A 19,583-nucleotide genomic window follows, 5' to 3' on the forward strand; every position below is an offset into this window, starting at 1 on the left:
TAACCAACAAGGACCTACTGTACAGCACAGGGAACTCTACTCAGTATTATGTAACAACCTAAATAGGGAAAGAATTTGAAAAACAATAGATACATGTATATGTATAACTGAATCACTTTGCTGTACACCTGAAACTACATAACACTGCTAATCAACTATTCTCCAATATAAAATAAAAATTTTTTTAAAAAAAGGATACATGTTGCCCACAAGGAACTTACCAACTCAAACAACTTTAGTGGTGACCTTAAAGACTATCTAGTCCAAATCACTTTACAGAAGAGAAAACTGAGACCCTGAAAAATTACATGATATGCTCAAGCTCATACTACCTGGGTGTGGCAATGCTAGGATGAAAACCCAAAATTCCCCAGTTCCCAGTCAAATGTTCGCTACCTTTCCTGTAACCCAAGACTTCTAGAACTGCCTAACTGCAGTGCTACCTGTAGTACAGCAATCACTTCAATCAATATATGCTCTTTCAGGACCTCTAGTTCTACTATATCATATATATGTATTGAGGTGGGCAACGAATTCTAGGCAAATAGGTCCAAAAACTCACAAAAAAATTTGCAAATCATATGTCTGATAAGAGACTAGTATCCAAAATATAGAAAGAACTCTTATAATTCAACAATTGAAAGACAACCTATTGGAATTCCCTGGCAGTCCAGTGGTTAGGACTCGGCGCTCTCACTGCCAAGGGCCTGGGTTCAGTCCCTGGTTGGGGAACTAAAATCCCACAAGCCGTGCAGGGTGGCCAAAAAAAAAAGAAAAAAGAAAAAAAAGACAACCTATTAAAAAATTGGCAAAGGGGCTTCCCTGGTGGCGCAGTGGTTGAGAGTCCGCCTGCCGATGCAGGGGACGCGGGTTCGTGCCCTGGTCCGGGAGGATCTCACATGCCGCGGAGCTGCTGGGCCCGTGAGCCACGGCCGCTAAGCCTGCGCATCCGGAGCCTGTGCTCCGCAACAGGAGAGGTCACAAAGGTGAGAGGCCTGTGTACCGCGGAGGGGGGAAAAAAATTGCAAAGGATTTGCACAAGCATTGCTCCAAAGAAGATATACAAAATGGCCAATAAGCACATGAAACGATGCTCCAACATCATTAGTCATTAGGGAAATGCAAATCAAAACCATGAGATACCACTTCACACCCATCATTATAGCTATAATCAAAAAGAAGCACAATAACAAGTATTGCGAGAATGTGGAGAAACTGGAGCCCTTGTACATTTTGCATTCCCCTTGTTTGTGGGAATGCAAAATGGTGCAGGTGCTGTGAACAAAAATTTGGTAGCTCTGCAAAAAGTTAACCACATTTATCATATGATCCAGCAATTCTATTCTAGGTATATAATGAAGAGAAAACTTATATCCAAACAAAAACTTGTACAGCAATCTTTATTCATAATAGCCAAAAATTAAAACAACCCAAATGTCTATTAACTGATGAACAGATAAACAAAATATGGTATATTCATACAATGGGATACTATTGAGCTCTAAAAATGAATGAAGCACTGATACATGCCATAATACGGATGAATCTTGAAAACACTGTGGTAAGTGAGAAGCCAGACAAAAAAGTCTACATATGGTGTGATTTCATTTGTATGAAATGTCCAGAAGAGATAAATCCATAGAGATATAAAGCAGATTATGGTTGCCAGAGACTGGAGGTAGGGGAGAATGGACAGTGACTGCTAATGGGCATGGGGTTTCTTTGTGGGGTGATGAAAATGTTCTGAAATTAGATAGTGATGATGACTGCACAAACCCTGTAAATATACTTTTTAAAAAAGTGAATTGCACAACTTCAAATTGTGAATCTTATAGTATGTGAATTACATAATACATATTTTTGTTTGTGTTGTTTTAAAACACACAGAGAGACACCAAAGTGAACTTCCCACTCCTTCCCTCTCAGGTTGGAAAAAGAAAAATACCAACACAAGGTTAATGCATCAGTCTCAATATTTATTGAGCAAGGCATATGCTACAAAGTGGAAATTCAGAGATACTCTGTTCTTATGATATTCATAAGATTATAAGTATACAAAGGTAAACAATTATAACACAATGTGATACATCCATAACAAAAGGTGTACAAAGTACAGAAGATGATTTATTATGGAGTCAGGAAAGGTTTCATAGAAGATGTCTAAACTAGATTATCTCCAGGCAGATAATGGGAGCAAAAATGCTATACATATCGGTCCAAGCTGTGTCATAATGGCATTTAGAAGTGGGACAAATAATTTCTCTGGAGTGATCTAAAAGAGCTTCATGGTGAAACTTAAGCTTATCTTTGAGAATGAGTAGAATATGAGTATGTATAAAACTGAAGGGACTGGACTCTGAGATAAACTGAGAAAACAATGAATCAAAGGCAAAATACAATTAGAAATGCACATATTTAGCTCAGGACAGCAAGAGTAACCTAGATAGACCGCTAAAGTAGCACTGTCTAGGTGCTGGTGTTGGTATGACCTGGGCAGCATTTTAATTTGTTTCTTCCAAAGAAATACTGCCTGTAGTATTTCAGTTGCCTCAGATGTTTCTTGCACATGTAAAATTTATGTGCCAGATATCTTTCTATCCTCATTTAATCTTTACAACATACCTGAGCTAAGTACTAATACCAATTTTAACAAGGAACTCAACTTCAGAAAGGTTAGTAACAGCTCACAGGACTATACCTATGCATTCTGTTCAGTGTCATAAATTCATTCTCTCAATTAATCCTTAAAACAACCCTAAGAACCAGGTATTATTAGTACGTCTATTCTGTAGATGGGAAAACTGAGACTCGGGGAATTTAAGCAATTTGCCCAGGATCACACTGGCAATAAAAGACAGAACTGGGAATTAAGCCCAGGCCTGCCTGATCCTAAAGTTTTCTACTACTAGACATATTGCTTCATCTATCCCTAATCATTATTCAGTCTAATTCAATATCCTTCAATGTTTATACTCTGCATTTCCTGTGACTAGGAATAGTGGTCTCTTACATGAACAGGCACAATATACATCTGCTGAAGACACCGTTTCTATGTATTAGACCTAAGGGAAGGCTAACAGGCGAAATCCTAGCCAAGAGACACCCCCAAACAAGATGACTTCTCAAAAATTCTTTTGTCTTCAGATTTTTCCAAGGGGTAGGGAAGAGCCTCCAAAGCTACAGCACACTACAGCAGACCCCTGAGGGAGAGAGATGCAAAGAAATCTTTTCATCAAAAAGATGGAAAGGACAAGTCTGACCACGATCTGGTTACAGCAATGCAGAGATCATGCAGTACATACTGCAGCAAAATCAGGTGCTGACAGCTAAGAGATAACAAGCTGTGCAAGGAAAGAAAACACACACACACAGAGAGAGAGAGAGAGAGAGAGAGAGAGAGAGAGAGAAGCACTTAGATCTAAACAAGTGCAGGAAACTGACACAGGACAAAAGAGTGGGATGTGGTATTAAGTTGAAGCAGTTCAAGAGTTAAATCCGTGAAAACTACTCACACGACAGCAACAGCTCACGCTGGTAACTCCCGTCTCCCATTCATTTTACCTTGTTTTCCAACATAGAAAAGGTAAGCTCTTTTCTCAGTTCGCAGCAAATCCAATACCCTTCAAATGCTGTTTCTCAGCTTGCTAGATGGCTAGACTAGGACACAGGAATGACGCAGCAACATCCTCCCCAGCTCCCTTCTAACAGCAGGAAGAGAATCAAGGACCAGAAGAAAAGAGTAGCGGGGTATGATTTTCCTTCTCATTCCAAACACCTCAGGTTTGTCCTCCTTCTGTAAGAGAGGTGACTATTATGACACTCATCCCAAACCATTTTTTTTTCTCTTTCAGATTGGGGTTTGATAATCTTTTAAATTTTATTCCATTTAATTTTATTCTGGTATCCTTACACAAGTTTCTTCATGGATTTCTTCTTTGTAAAATGGGACTAAATATGCTAACTCCAGACCTTATTTTCCTCATAGGAATGTTACTTGAAGGAAATGTTATTTAAAGTACTTGGAAAAGTTAAAAGCATAATATAATAACAATAGCTAGCACTGATTATATGTTTACTTCGTGTCAGTCTAAATCCTTCGTGTGAACTCCTTTATTTCTCACAACGCCATGAGGCAGATACAATTAACCTCATTTTTCAGATAAGTAAACTGAGTCACAAAGAGGTAGAGTTTCTTTCCAAGTTTACACAAATATATGGTAGAGCTGAAATTCAAACCCAGGCATATTGGTTAATAATTGTGAGTATATATTTCTATACTAATGTAATGTGTAATGAAAATTATGTTAGGATATTAACAGCACATGGCTTAAGGAAGCAACACAATAAATAACCTAGTCAAACATTCAACAAATGTTTGAATTCTACTTTGTTCCCACCACCATATGCCATCATTTGTACGCATTCTGAGATTAACATGTAACAGATACACTTATGTGGGACAGAAGAGCTGGAGTCACAGACAATATGTCACTTTTAATAGGAGCACAGACAAGTTACTTAACTGTGCCTCAGTGTCCTCGTGTAAAACAGCGACAATACCTACCACAAAGAATACAAGCTACATTGTATTTCTTACATGTCAAATGACACATTGCAAAACCCCTCAAATTAAAATGGTAGTGTCTTCTTAGAAATGAATTACTCCACCTTCTCATTTGACAAATCTGAAGTCCAAACTGTAAAGTAACTTGCTCAAATTTGTATAGCTAGGTAATGACAAAGACTCAACTAGAACCTCCAGACCCAGTCCAAAGCTCTTTATCATCTCTCTAGGCTGAATAATTCCATTTCCTGACAGGACAATGTGACAAATATCAGAGGACAGAGAATGACTCAAAACTTCTAAGGATTAAAAAAAAATTCAGGATGCAAGTCTTCAACGTTCATTTAACACAGCACAACAAGACAAAACAACAAAAAAAGTGGCATTACTCAGTACTGCTTCCTTCTCAAAAAATCATGTCATTTCAAAAATTTGCTCTACTGCATTTGTATTAGGCTAACCCACATTTGCTCATGCTATGCCTTCCCAGCCATCTCTGTAACTTTCTGAAACTGTCTTGGCAAACTCAGGTCAAAATCCTAATAAACTCCAGGCAACTGTCACAGCGCAGTGTTATTATAGCAAATACTCCTGAAAATAAGTAGGACTTAGAAATTCTATTATATTGAGATTCTCAGTCTAGTTATTTTTGTTGTGATAGAAGTCGATCTGTTTTTTCAGAAATAACTTTCCGTGCAAATCATACCGAAATAAGAGAGAAGACATAAAATTTTTCTCATTAAGGTCACTTACTGATATTCATTAAAGTTTCCCAAATTTTTTGGAGCATTTCAAATCTCACATGAGTTTACCAAAGAACTCAACTCATATCACTCTTTCCACAAGTCTGCTCTAAAAAGGACATGTTTGGTTTTAGGTATTGTTAAGTATTTAACCAGAGTCAAGACTAGAATCCATTTTACACACAAGCCACAGAAGGATCAGGGAGAGAGAAAAGAGAAAGAAAAGGAAGACTGGCAAGTCAAATCAATTATTTTCTTAGAAGTCCACAGGGGTACAGAGTCCTATAAAACGCACAGTGCCAATCTGCTCCATCCCTTCCCTGCTAGTCAGTACAGGCTACAAGATGAACACCAGAGTCCAACAACAAGCCAAGTTCCAGGCAAAATGGCCTTACTAGGCTAGATGGAGCCAAACACACACATTTTTAACTCCTAATCAAAGAACAGAGCTTCAAGGAGGAAGATGATCAATAGCTTAAATACTGCAGAGAGATTAGGGATTAAGAGATTAAGGCATGGGCTTCCCTGGTGGCGCAGTGGTTGAGAGTCCGCCTGCCAATGCAGGGGACACGGGTTCGTGCCCCGGTCCGGGAGGATCCCACACGCCGCGGAGCGGCTGTGTCCGTGAGCCACGGCCACTGAGCCTGCGCGTCCGGAGCCTGTGCTCCTCAACGGGAGAGGCCACAACAGTGAGAGGCCCACGTACCGCAAAAAAAAAAAAAAAGAATCAGAAAAACGTACACTGATTGATTCCCGCTGTCCAAGGAGTCAAAGAGTATTCAACCAGCAAAAACACAAATAACAGTATTCATTAGAGAGAAGAGTTGTTTTCAGTTATAGGTTAAGAGATGGAGGAAATATTGGGAGAAAAGATTAAAAACCTAGGACTCGACTCACATTTGTGCACAGGTTCTATCAGACCCAGTAGAAGCAGCTGGTAAAGGAATGAGGCGGAAAGGGATGGGGCTTAGATTTATAATGTTGAGGAGATAGTAAAAATAGAACTTTGAAGTAATTATCAATGGCAAACATGAAGAGTAAGCTAAAGAATTTTATGGCTGCAGATGATAGAGGAATGAAGAGAGAGGAACAGACCAAAAAATTGCTAAGTATCATTGACAGTGAGTCTCCAGTACTAACTACAGTTTCAAGTAGAATGATCTTCAGTCCCACTTTCCCAGAAGCTGGACCCTGAAACTTCCTTTAATTTCATTTGCCAAGATTAGCAATTAGCTGAACTGTGTCAAAATTGGGGATTTTTTTGTTTTCTGAATCAAACATTTGTTTTTAATAAGGATTTGTTAAGAGCTCTACAAAAGCATAAGAGAGACATTATCCAAAACATAAGTGAATGTAATTGACTAGAACTAGGGCTACAGATCCTATTTGGTCTTTTAAGCTGACTCCACCCCACCCCCACCTACCCAGACAGGATGGAAAAGGATAGATAACACCAGTTAAATTTGGGTAGCACTTCACTGATTTGAATTACTGCCTAATCAATTATCTCAACTGACCCACACTTCATTCCTATTCTTACGAGGTCTAACCCAAACACAGAGTAGTATAAAGAACACAAGTTTTGTGTCACGGTACTCTAGAGTCCTAACTCTACCAGTCCCCCAGGGATATTTCTTAAGCCCCTATGAGCTTCAGTTTCCTCATCTATAAAGTAGGAATAATAGTACGTATTTCATGAAGTAGCTGTCAAGATTAAAGAGTTAACAGACATCAGGTATCTGATACAGAGCAGATGCTAAAGAAATGGCAGGTAATATATTCTACTAAAACATGCTGCAGTAACAGAAATTCAAAGACTATTTTAACTAATATTATAAACTAAGCCATCCAAGGTGAACCAGTTTATTGCTACACTGCTGTTAATTTACATAGGACAAATTCTGTTTTAAAAAACCTAAAGTAAAAAAAGCGTTCCAAAAATTCTGTTGCACTTGATAATCTAACTAATGATGATGTTTTTTATTGGGGTATAATTTCCATAACTAAGAACTTAGTGGTTTGAAACATACTTTTTTTTTTTTCCAAATAAGCACTACTTCCAAAATAGAGGAAATCTTTTAACTTCCAATTCAATCCCAGGGCAACATTAGAGACTCTCAACATATCTCAAATAAATGGAATTGTAAAAACACATGGATGTAAAGTAGTTAGCAGAGAATTCAAGGCAAAAGCCTATGTCTTTCTCCTTTTCCCAACTTCAGTTAACTAATATCACAAATGCTCCTCAGTTTTACCAATCCTATAATCTTAGAGTTATCATTTCTTTCTTTCTCTACATCATCATTAAGTCCTATCTCTTCCTTCTTCAAATCTTCTCTCCAACATATCCCTCTTTTTTCTTTTTTTTACTCCCTAAATTCAGGTCTCAATAGTGTTCACACCTGAATTTCTACAATTCTTTTTTTTTTTTTTTTTTTTTGGCTGCACTGGGTCTTTCATTGCTACACGTGGGCTTTCTCTAGTTGCAGCGAGCGGGGGCTATGCTTCGTCGTGGTGTGCAGGCTTCTCACTGTGGTGGCTTCTCTTGTTGCGGAGCACAGGCTCTAGGCGCGCAGGCTTCAGTAGTTGCAGCACGCGGGCCCAGTAGTTGTGGCTCACAGGCTCTAGAGTACAGGCTCTGTAGTTGTGGCGCACGGGCTTAGCTGCTCCGCGGCATGTGTTATCTTCCCGGACCAGGGCTCGAACTCATGTCCACTGCATTGGCAGGAGGATTCTTAACCACTGCGCCACCAAGGAAGCCCCCTCTATGACAATTCTTAACTGGCCTCCTTTCTAATAATCTACATAATATCTCCTGATTAATCACTCTACAAGTTCCAAGTTTATCAAGTCATGTCCCTATTTATAATCCTTCAATGATTCCCAAATGTTGGCAAGATCAAGTCCAAATTCCTCTGTATAACTTTCAAGACTGTTCATAATCTGACTGAGCATTACCTCACTGATCTTATCTCCTCCTAGTCCATAATCTAACTCTATTATAGGATCAGACAAGTATTCTCAGGTCCAATCAATAATACAAGTTTGTTCCAATCTCAGTATCTTTTCTCTTGCTCTGCCCGGGCCTGGAAAACTATCCCCTTCCTTTCTACCTATTCAAATCCTATCCATCCATCACTGTAAACTCTAGTCTAACTGCCTCCATGAAGCCCTCACAGGTCACTTCAGCCCAGACTAATCTCAGTAAACTATGATCTGTCATTTTGACATAAATTAACAGCATAACAACAGACCTCCTAGAGCAGTCACCACTGTACCATAGATTCAATGGCATTTTCACACACAAAAAAAAAAACTTAAGTAAACTTTTCATAAGGCTGAATTATTCAGTATAAAAAACTCCTTTCATCTGAGATGATGCCCTTTCGTTTCTCTGTTTTAAAATGTTCCATCTTTAACCCTCTTGCACTGTTGGTGGGAATGTAAATTGATAGAGCCACTATGGAGAACAGTATAGAGGTTCCTTAAAAAACTAAAAATAGGGGCTTCCCTGGTGGCGCAGTGGTTGAGAGTCTGCCTACTGATGCAGGGGACATGGGTTCGTGCACCAGTCCGGGAGGATCCCACACGCCACGGAGCGGCTGGGCCCGTGAGCCATGGCCGCTGAGCCTGCGCGTCCGGAGCCTGTGCTCCGCAACGGGAGAGGCCACAACAGTGAGAGGCCCGCTTACCGCAAAAAAAAAAAACTAAAAATAGAATTACCATATGACTCAGCAATCCCACTGCTGGGCATATACCCTGAGAAAACCATAATTCAAAAAGACACATGCACCCCAATGTTCATTGTAGCACTATTTACAACAGCCAGGTCACGGAAGCAACCTAGGTGTTCATCAACAGGCGAATGGATAAAGAAGATGTGGTACATATAAACAATGGAATATTACTCAGCCATAAAAAGGAATGAAACTGGGTCATTTGTAGAGACATGGATGGACCTAGAGACTGTCATACAGAGTGAAGTAAGTCAGAAAGAGAAAAACAAGCATCGTATGTTAACACATATATGTGGAATCTAGAAAAATGGTACACGTGAACCTGTTGCAAGGCAGAAATAGAGACAAAGACGTAGAGAACAAACGTATGGACACCAAAGGGGGAAAGGGGGGGGTGGGATGAACTGGGAGATTAGGATTGACATACATACACTAATTAATATGTATAAAATAGATAGCTCTTGAGAACCTGCTGTATACCACAGGGAACTCCACTTTGCTGTACGGTAGAAACTAACACAACATTGTGAAACAAATATATCCCAATTTAAAAAAAATAAAAATAAATAAAATGTTCCATCTTTTACAAAATGGTGGTATTAGATGAAAAGACTGTTTTTCGTTTTCATGTCCTTACTTGGAAAACAAAAACCTCTTTTGAAATATGACTGGTTTTATGAAACCCAAGCTCTGGAACCACAAGTCTACATCCCCCATTTTGGCATTTATATATGGCCCAAGACTGTTATGGAACTATTTTAAAAACTAGGTACTGTCTCCCCATTGAGAATTTTAAATTCTTTAAGAACAAGGGCTATATACTGCACTTCTTTTGCCTTTTTCTTTTCTCCACATTAATTAGGCCTGGATCAAATATATAACAAGTACTGTAAACTGAAAAAAATTAACAAAATTCCTGCTTTGTTTTTTAGAAGATGTTGGGGGTAGGTGTTTATTAATTTATTTATTTATTTTTGCTGTGTTGGGTCTTCGTTTCTGTGCGAGGGCTTTCTCCAGTTGCGGCAAGCGGGGGCCACTCTTCACTGCGGTGCGCGGGCCTCTCACCATCGCAGCCTCTCCCGTTGCGGAGCACAGGCTCCAGACACGCAGGCTCAGTAGTTGCGGCACACAGGCTCTAGGGCACGCGGGCTTCAGTAGTTGCGGCACGTGGGCTCACTAGTTGTGGCTTGCAGGCTCTAGAGTGCAGGCTCAGTAGTTGTGGTGCATGGGCTTAGTCGCCCCACGGCATGTGGGATCTTCCCCCACCAGGGATCAAACCTGTGTCCCCTACATTAGCAGGCGGACTCTTAACCACTGGGCCACCAGGGAAGTCCCCAAATTCCTGGCTTTTAAATTTGATGTGAAACTGACCAAAAATGTAACTAAAATCTGTGTTCGTCTCCTCTCCACTCCTCTTCCCTAAAGATTCTCTGCACCCCTGTGGATTGTACCTATTTAGTGAACAACCACTACCTTCTAATATTTCTGCTCAAATCCCACTCCTCTTGCCTCTCTTTATGATCTGAAATTTTATCCCTCAGTTACCTTATTATTTCTCCCTGTTCCATTAACTGTCTCACTACCCACCCACCTAGTTTTCCATCATGCTACTTTAAGATCCTGCTAGTCTCTTTCAAACTGTCTTGGGATCTAGTCTTAAAACAAAAGTCTAACATAATCGCCAGTCCTCAAGGTTCCTACCAAAAAAAAAAATTTAGCTTATGTTGGGAAGTATATAATTTTATCAAATTATATTAAGACTATCTCATATTGCACTCCAGTACAGCTGTGGCAAAATGCATTAAAACTGGTATTCCTGATATAAACCTACCAGGGACCATTACTTTGTTACACAAACAGCGTTAACTACATTTGTAATATCTTCTATGCTCAACCAGCTTCTGTGTATTCTGTAACAGTATTCCATTTTAAAGACATTTACTATATCTTTAAATTTATCATGACCTAAAAATGGTATTCTTTCTATCCTAAGAAACATAAGCCAATGTTGACCTCATTTACTCAAGGAATAATGACCTTAAATGCACACAGTTCATAAAATCATTTTGTGTTCTGGTTCGAGCAATGTAATTTTCAAGAACAAGCTCAGAGTCAAGTCCTAGCTTGGCAATCACCAATTGTGTTGACTGTGGGCAAACTGAGCTCATATCTTAAGGATTTTTCATCTGTTAAATGGGGATAATTAACAGTATCTACCCCAAAAGGTTGTTAAGAGAAAGATTAAATAGACATAAAAAGCACTTAAGTACAGTGGCTGGCACGTAGTCAATAAATGTTAGGTTTTATTATTAGTCCTCAATAAGAAAGAATCCTTACAAGAATTTTCAAGAACTGATATAAGACTTAAATGAACTGTTTATTCACTGATGTTAGATATAAATCACTCAGATGGCCTAAACCAGATAAATTACCCCAGGTAATTAGAAAGACAGCACATTTATGATAAAGCTGTTTCAGGATTTAAAGAGCCAAAAAATTACTTCTACTACTACTGGAATTTAACTTTTCCAGTTAAATGCTTGAAACTGGATAAAAGCAGAGATTTTACACTTAGAAACAGGAAAATACTGTCATTTTTCTATCTAAACTCTTTAGCCTCTGCAGAAAACCTATACAAATAATGCCTTGGTAAGTGGGAAAGGAAAATACCTTTTAACTGTAATTAACTTCAAATCTGTTCCCATACAGATGTGCCTCTCAGCAAACTAAAAATGTTCCTTTCTCCCCCTTTTTAAAAACTTTCTTTTTTAGACCAAAAAAAAGGACGAATTTTTAAAAGGCTACAAATAAAACTATGTTGATATTAATACAAGATAATGCTTTATTAGAGAGAATTTCAATTCAATCATAATACAAGTTAAACAAGTTATAGTCAAGCAATTATTTTTATTTATAGAGGTTCAAAATGAGTGCTGTTATTCAAGTCATCTTGGGAAGCAAGACTCACTTTCAACAATGCCACCAAGGCTCAAAACCTTTTTGAAACTCCATTTGTAAGAGTCTCAAAGACAAGCCTCATACACAAAAAAATCCTAGTCTCCACCTTTTAGAATTACATCTCATTTATGACCAAAAACAATGTTGATTACTCACTTCATTCACAGACTTATCTCCAAAAGTTAAATATAACTCCCCCCAAATGAACACTTATCAGGATTAAGAACATGAAATACGCTCTACAGACAAGTTCAAAAGTAGTATACCAAATATTTCAGTTTGGAAATCTCACTAAAATAAATATACAACTACTCATTTTGTAAACTTCTAATATTTGTTTTTAAAAAGCAGTCATGGAACTTCCCTGGAGGTCCAGTGGTAAAGAATCCGCCTTCCAATGCAGGGGACGCGGGTGTGATCCCTGGTCGGGGAACTAAGATCCCACAATCCACATGGCCAAAAAAAAGAAACTTAAAATACACAGTACGCATCTCTTAAAAAATGGGTTTACATTTATCACTCAATTGTGTTACATGTATATTAAGTTAAACCACCCAGTTACTACTAATTCAAATTTGCACTTAAACTGGCTCAAAGTAAGTACATACGAAATTAGTACATACATTCTTCTACCATTAATAAAAGAGAAAAAAATAACTACTGAGAGAGCTTATTGGCAAGTCAGAGAAGGTAGCTTGAAGCAGATTTAACTGGCTTAAATTTTTCATTGTTGATATCAAAATAAAATGTTACTCAACAGAGTAATTCAAATGAGGTAGTACCTAGTATCTCATTTCAGTTAATAGCTCCAATCTGAGAGCATTAGACAAACATTTGATTAAGCGTCATTCCAAGAAGAAACTGTGCATAGTTCTTTTCCAGTGACAGATTCCAGAAGTATCTGCAGCAGGTCTAGACTCCTGTACTTTCACACCCTAAGCACCTGAAGCAGTTGGGGCACTCTCAGCCTTTTGATTAGAGAAAACACTAAGCAGAATTCTAATTAAAATGTTAATAAGCCTGAGAAATTAAATTATTACTTACATAAGCATCATTATGATCAATCATCTAAAACTGTACCGAGAGCCTACTATGTGCAAAGTTCAGTGAAAGTAACTGAGGGGAGTACCAGCCAAGACAAACTTAGCTTCTAATCCAAAAGCTTCTGATAAAATTAGGTAATTAAGATACAAGTTAATAAAGTTAATCAAGAACATGAGGGGCACTAGCGTAACAAGCCGCAAAATTTTTAAGAAAGTGAGAAGCTTCTGACCCAACTAAGGACATAAGATACATGCTAGTGTGACTTAACCAAGAACATGAGGCGTATCGGCAATAAATGTCACAAAATTTTAGAGAAGAGAGACTTACTATTGCAAAGTCAGGACAGACTTCAAAGATGGGGAATTGAGCTGAGTCTTGAAGGATGGAAAAAATGAAATAATTAAACAGCATAAGAGAAGAAAAGGACAGAAGATAATGGAAATAAAGGTGCTGAATTGGGAATGTGGTCGTTAAACATTTATTAAATACCTACTACATGTCACTCACTGTGTTAGGTACTAGGTATACACTGGTGAACAAAGCAGATGAGTTCCCTGTTCCCATGAAGTCTAGTTGGGAAGACAGATAATAATCAGGCAAGCAGATATATCATTATAATTGTAATAGGGGTTATAAAGGGAGTTAACAGATGCCAGTAATAGGGAATAAGAGGAAAGGATTAGCTAGATAAAATGATGAGGGAAAGGGACTTCCCTGGTGGCGCAGTGGTTAAGAATCCGCCTGCCAATGCAGGGGACATGGGTTCGATCCCTGGTCTGGGAAGATCCCACATGCCGCTAGAGCAACTAAGCCCATGCACCACAACTACTGAGCCCACGTGCCACAACTACTGAAGCCTGCGCGCCTAGAGCCCGTGCTCCACAACAAGAGAAGCCACAGCAATGAGAAGCCCACGCACCACAACAAAGAGTAGCAACTAGAGAAAGCCTACGCTCAGCAACGAAGACCCAATGCGGCCAAAAATAAATAAATAAATTTATTTTAAAAAAAAAAAAAGTGATGAGGGAAAGTATCTCTGAATCATAAGCTGAAGCTTTAAGGAGGAAGCCAAAGAGCAGGGGAGAGAGTATTCAAGAAAGAGAGCGCCACATGTACAAAGGCCCTGAGGTAGGAAAGGACTTGTGTTTAAAAATAAATAAGCAGGTAGGGTGAATGAAGCACATAATCTTATGTGAAACTAACATAAGATGACATTGGTACATACGGGCCAGGTTATACAAGGCATTATAGGCCAAGATAGAGTTTAATTTTATTCCAAGCCCCAAAGAAAACCATTAAAAGTTTCTGCGTACTCACATACTGTTGAATAAAAGGAGCCAGATCCAAGAGTATATACTGTATGATTCCATTTTTACAAAAGTACAAAGTACAAAAATTGTTTGTAAAAACATTGTTTTTACAATGTTTTGTACTTTTGTAAAAATGTTTTACAAACATTTTTACAAAAGTACAAAAACTGATCTATGCTGTTAGAAGTCAGGATGGTGATTACCCTGGGTGACTGGAAAGGCAGAGAGAACCCGAAGGGAACTCAACAGGGGCTTCTAGGTCCTGGCAATGCTGTTTCTTGATCTGGGTGCTGGTTACATGCGTATATTCAGTTTGTGAAAAAAATCATCAAGTTGTACACTTATGTGTACTTTTCTACATATAAATATTATATACTTCAATTAAAAGTTGTAATAATTTTTTAAATTTTTTGCAAGTTTTTAGTAACATATGTTTTAAAAATATTAGTCTGTCCAGATAAAATGGGAACAGAGGAGCACATGCAAATATGGAAGGACTTGATTGACATATTAACCTGGTGGAAGCTTTCAGATCCATATAAAACAGGAGGATATTTTTCATAAAATAAGTCAAGCAGCCAGTGAATATAAAGTACCATGTTTATAAAGAATAAATGCTGGGTCTAGAAAGGGAGTTATACAATAAAGGATGAGCTATAAATTCCTTTGAATGTGAGACGGTATCTCTAGAAATTAAAAAAGGAATAGATGAAAACAGCAATGCCTAAAATGGTGAGCCATGCTCGTTATCTTTTAGCTTATATTTTAATATGGTATTTTCAAGCTCTTCCCTTGCCACCCCAACTCCAATACAGCAGTGTAATGAAACACAAAGATCCTAAACTTGAGCATCAATCACATCTGAGCTGAAACCAATGGTCTGCCCCTCATAGCTCCAACAGTAACTGCTCTGAGCCCAGCTCCCTCATGTATAAAGAGGATAATGACTACCTCATAGTTGTTATTTTCTCTCTATCACCACCCAAAATGTTGAATTGGTAGACTGGTATTTTAATTTAATTATCATTTCCTAATGGTAATATGGAGGGCCAATGGTTGATGGGTTTCCATTCTCAAGATTCATAAGTGGGAGAAGAGGATTATCTAAGAGTCAACAATAAAAATAGAATGAATAAAGAAAAACGAGATAGGGACTTCCCTGGCAGTCCAGTGGTTAAGACTCTGAGCTTCTACTGCAGGGGGCACAGGTTTTGGTCCCTGATGGGGGAACTAAGATCCTGCATGCCACGTGGCACGGCGAAAAAAAAAGAAAAAAAAAAAAAGAAAAACAAGGAGTCAAAGATAAAACTAGGGCTTCTTCTAGCAGGTCAGATACAGTAGTTTCAAGCATTTTCTAAGACAGGGACTTGAGCTGAAGCAGAATGGGACAGGTTCAGTGACTTCAGAAATTATGAGAAGGAAAAAATAATCTAAGTTTTCCCAGCAAGACACAATTCCTACCTAATGTATTCCCTTTGTGGAATATTAGCTAAAACAAGTTAGAGATTAACACTAAGGATATTCTGTCACAGGTGGAAGGGCAAAGCCTTTAATCATTTTATAGCATCCCCACCCTTAAGAATTATTTGAACAACCATATTGTGTAAAGCACTTCTTAAGTATAGCCAAAGATGTTAAGTTTTTTTTTTGTTTTTTTGCGGTACGCGGGCCTCTCACTGTTGTGGCCTCTCCCGTTGCGGAGCACAGGCTCCAGACGCGCATGCTCAGCGGCCATGGCTCACGGGCCCAGCCGCTCCGCGGCATGTGGGATCCTCCCGGACCGGGGCACGAACCCACGTCCCCTGCATCGGCAGGCGGACTCTCAACCACTGCGCCACCAGGGAAGCCCCAAAGATGTTAAGTTTTATATTACAAGAGCTACTATTTCAAAAAAGAAACAAAAGTAGAAATTCAAGTTGTTAATAAATCTTTGGGTAATTTTTTATTTTCCCCACAGTGTATCCCCTATCCTAAAAAGTAATGAAAACCCGGTTCCTCACGAATTTATCTTTCTGCTGATCTGACAAGTGTCCTCATCTCTACCTCTCTTACTCTTCTCATGCACCTCACCATTAGATACCTAAGGTTTCCCTGTTTCCTACAAAGTTGGCACACTGACTCTCTAGTATTCACTCTGATCTCACCAGTATTGATTCTGAACATAGAAACTTCACAGCATTCCCAACGATCACTCTGCTAACCAACACCTAAGAGATAACACACAGTTTAAACAAATGAGGGCAGTTGTGGTGATCACATAACTGTATTCATTTGTCAAACCTCATTAAACTGTACACTTCAGGTTGGTGAATCTTATCGTATGTAAATTATACCTCAATAAAGCTGATTTTTTTAAAGAGAATGCATGCATTCATTCATCCAGCAATATTTACTGAGCATCTATCATGTGCATCAAAGTTTATACCAAATCTTTCAGCTTGACTACTTGGGTCCTACCTGTATGAAATGTGTGTGCTCTACTCATAAACTAACACTGTCCCAAAAAGCCATGTTCCATGAAAAATGGTTCCATTTCTGATTATGAATGTCTCCTTAATGATGCCCTCTACAGCAGAAGGACAATTAGCTATCCGTCATCTTCCATTACATAAATGAATTCTATGCTCTTTATTGTAATACAAATGCTTCCATCATAAGAAAAAAATTAAGCACCTAAGCATACAGAACATACCTCTACCACAGCCTTATATGTTTGTCTTTCTATCAAAAAAATTAGAATATCTCAAAAGCTTACTGATAACATTGCTGGAAGAAAAGGTAGTATTATTGGGGAACAGACTTAATTGACTCATTTTTAGCAACCATAGTGACCCAGTGGCTGAGTCAAAGGCCTGGAAACTAGGCCTCCTGGCTCCCAACCCAATATGCAGAGTGGATCTTAGAAACAGACTTCGGTTTGAATTCCAGCTCCACTTCTTACTAGTTGTATGCATACACTTAGGAAAGTCACCCTCAGTTTGCTCATCTGTGAAACAGGGATGCCAACTACCACCTCACAGCATTGTTGTGAAGACTATATGAGATCTATACCATGTAGCACAATTACTGGGCACAGAGTAGGCAACTCAACAATATTAGTTCCCTTTCTTGGTCTTAAATTATTTAAGAGTAAGAAAATATCTATTAATCAAGGCTAATTCACAATCCCTATTAGTAATCACAGGACAACAATGAACCTGTATTTGCTCCTTGTTCATCACTCTAGATCAACTCCCTTCCCATCCCACCGTTTCCAGTTTTTCAAACTTCAGTTACTATGTTTAGAAGTGATTTAATTTTAGAAACCTGGAAAATTCTTCTGAGTAAATTGAGCAAAACCTTCATCTGCCCCAAGGGGAATTCTGAGCAAAACAATTATTTCTAACAAGAAAAGAATTTTTTTCTATGGGGGTTATTCAATTTAACCACATGAACGCCGCCAAAGCTGCACGCAAAGTAACAGAAAGCCGTCTGGAACACACCGTACAGATTCTCCGAAGGGAAACATCCCCCTAAAATCCAAACACCTCCCTCCCTAACCTTAGGTAGTAAAATCTTAATAGGTGATCTGAATTCCCCAGGCTCTGACACCAGTCCAACTCCTTAGGCCAGAACTGCAGCAGTCCGTAAAACGCCCTGAACAAACCCCACCTCTCAAAATACCCCCAAAAAGGCAGGCAGGTCCAGAGAGTATTTTCTCCTTAATGGACAGATTAAACACTAGAAGCACAATTCCTTTCCCAAGGTCATCCAAGTCAGTGAAGGTGCGACGGAGAATCTGCAGTCTCTCGGGCTTTACGGAGATCACACTGCAGGGATTTTTTTTTTTTTTTTGAAGTGGGGGCTGCCTATTCTCTTCCCCTCTCCCACCCTCAAGTGTGAGCACTGGTCTCGGCATTTCCGAAACAAGCCACAACAAGCTCTGCAGTGTTAGGAAAGGGACTGACGCGACGAAGAAACAGATGCTCCAAAGCAAGATGGTCTTTCTCGGCTCGCAGAGCCTCCTCCAAGGTTATTAACAGAAACCGCAGGCACCCCAGGGAGCTTTACAGCGGGCTCCGAACCCCCAGCCCGGCCGCTCCGGGACGCCGGGTTCCCTTCAGCAGCCCTCGCAGCCCGAGGCCACCGGCCCCAGAAACCGCACTTCATTCCAGCGCTCCGGGAAGCCATGGCTCTTTCCCCGCCCGGGCAAGGGTGGGGGCGCGCAGGGAGGCGGGCCGCTCGCGCTGCGGAAAGTTCACCGCGGCTGCGGGCGGGGGCGGCCCCGGCCCGGCTCGCCCGCGTCCCCCAGCAGATTCCACCATTAATTAGTCCTAAGGACTGTCTACTGGCAACTTAAACAAAGCGAATGCCTCGAATTCCTTCCCGGCCCAGCGGTCTGGCTGCGAGACCAGCATCGGCCGGGACACGGGCTGGCGCTGCGGGCGGACAGCTGCGGCGGCCGCGGCGGGACCCCCTCCTCGCCCATCCCGCGTCCCCGCCACCGGGCCCCGCAGCCCGGCCCGCACGCCAGCCTGAGCGCTCCCAAACCTCCCTCCTCCTCCTCCTTCTCCACCTCTCCTCCTCCTCCTCCTCGGGAGCTCCCGGGCTCTTCCTGTAAGATCACTTCCTTCCTCCCCGGGTGCCCACGGGCCCCGCGCAGCCCCCTCCCCGGCGTCCCGGCCCCCCGCCCGGCCGCACCGCTCCCCGCCCCCACCGGGCCCCGCGCGCCTCCCCACCCCCCAACTCCCAAACTCGACCCTAAAACTCTCCTCTGCTCAGCTCTTGGCCCCTAACATTTCTCCTCAGGTTCTCGCTCCCACCAAGAAGTCTCTCAAAACCTTCCCTCCCCCTTCAAAGGAAAAATCTCCAACTCCAAAAGAATTCTCAAGGTCTCTCTCCACAGATCTCCCTTTCCGAGCTCCTTCTCCGAAATTCCGCTCAAACTCTACCCCCACCTCAACTCCACAACCCCCCAGCCCTCGCCGGGGTGCGCCCGCCGGTTCTGCCCGGTCACCACTGGGTGCCCCGACCCCTTGGCGGGGCAGGCCTCCTCCTCCGGGCGCCCTCCTCTCTCCGCCCGCCCGCCCGGCCTCCCGCGCCGCGCTCCCGCCACCTTCCCACAGACTCCTCACCTCGGTGGCTACGGCCCGCGCTCCCGCCCGCCAAGGGCTCCGGCGCTCGGCTCCCGGCGGCCGGCGCCTCCTCCGGCTCCCAAGACTGACAATGAGGGGCGGAGCCAGAAGGT

General features: G+C 40.9%; 1 protein-coding gene across 3 annotated transcripts in view; it reads right to left on the reverse strand.

Moving 5' to 3' along the window:
* Positions 1-19,583, reverse strand: part of LUZP1 (leucine zipper protein 1) — an 80,924-nt gene extending 61,341 nt beyond the window's left edge. For 2 of the 3 annotated variants that reach the window (XM_067723472.1, XM_067723461.1), the window contains exon 1: positions 19,471-19,563. The gene's annotated coding sequence lies outside the window, so the exon portion shown is untranslated. Of the gene's footprint in view, positions 1-19,470 lie in introns of all 3 variants that reach the window. The other variant, XM_067723480.1, reaches the window with a different exon arrangement.

This window comes from Pseudorca crassidens, chromosome 2, assembly GCF_039906515.1.
Source record: "Pseudorca crassidens isolate mPseCra1 chromosome 2, mPseCra1.hap1, whole genome shotgun sequence".
In the NCBI taxonomy this organism is placed as follows: domain Eukaryota; kingdom Metazoa; phylum Chordata; class Mammalia; order Artiodactyla; family Delphinidae; genus Pseudorca; species Pseudorca crassidens.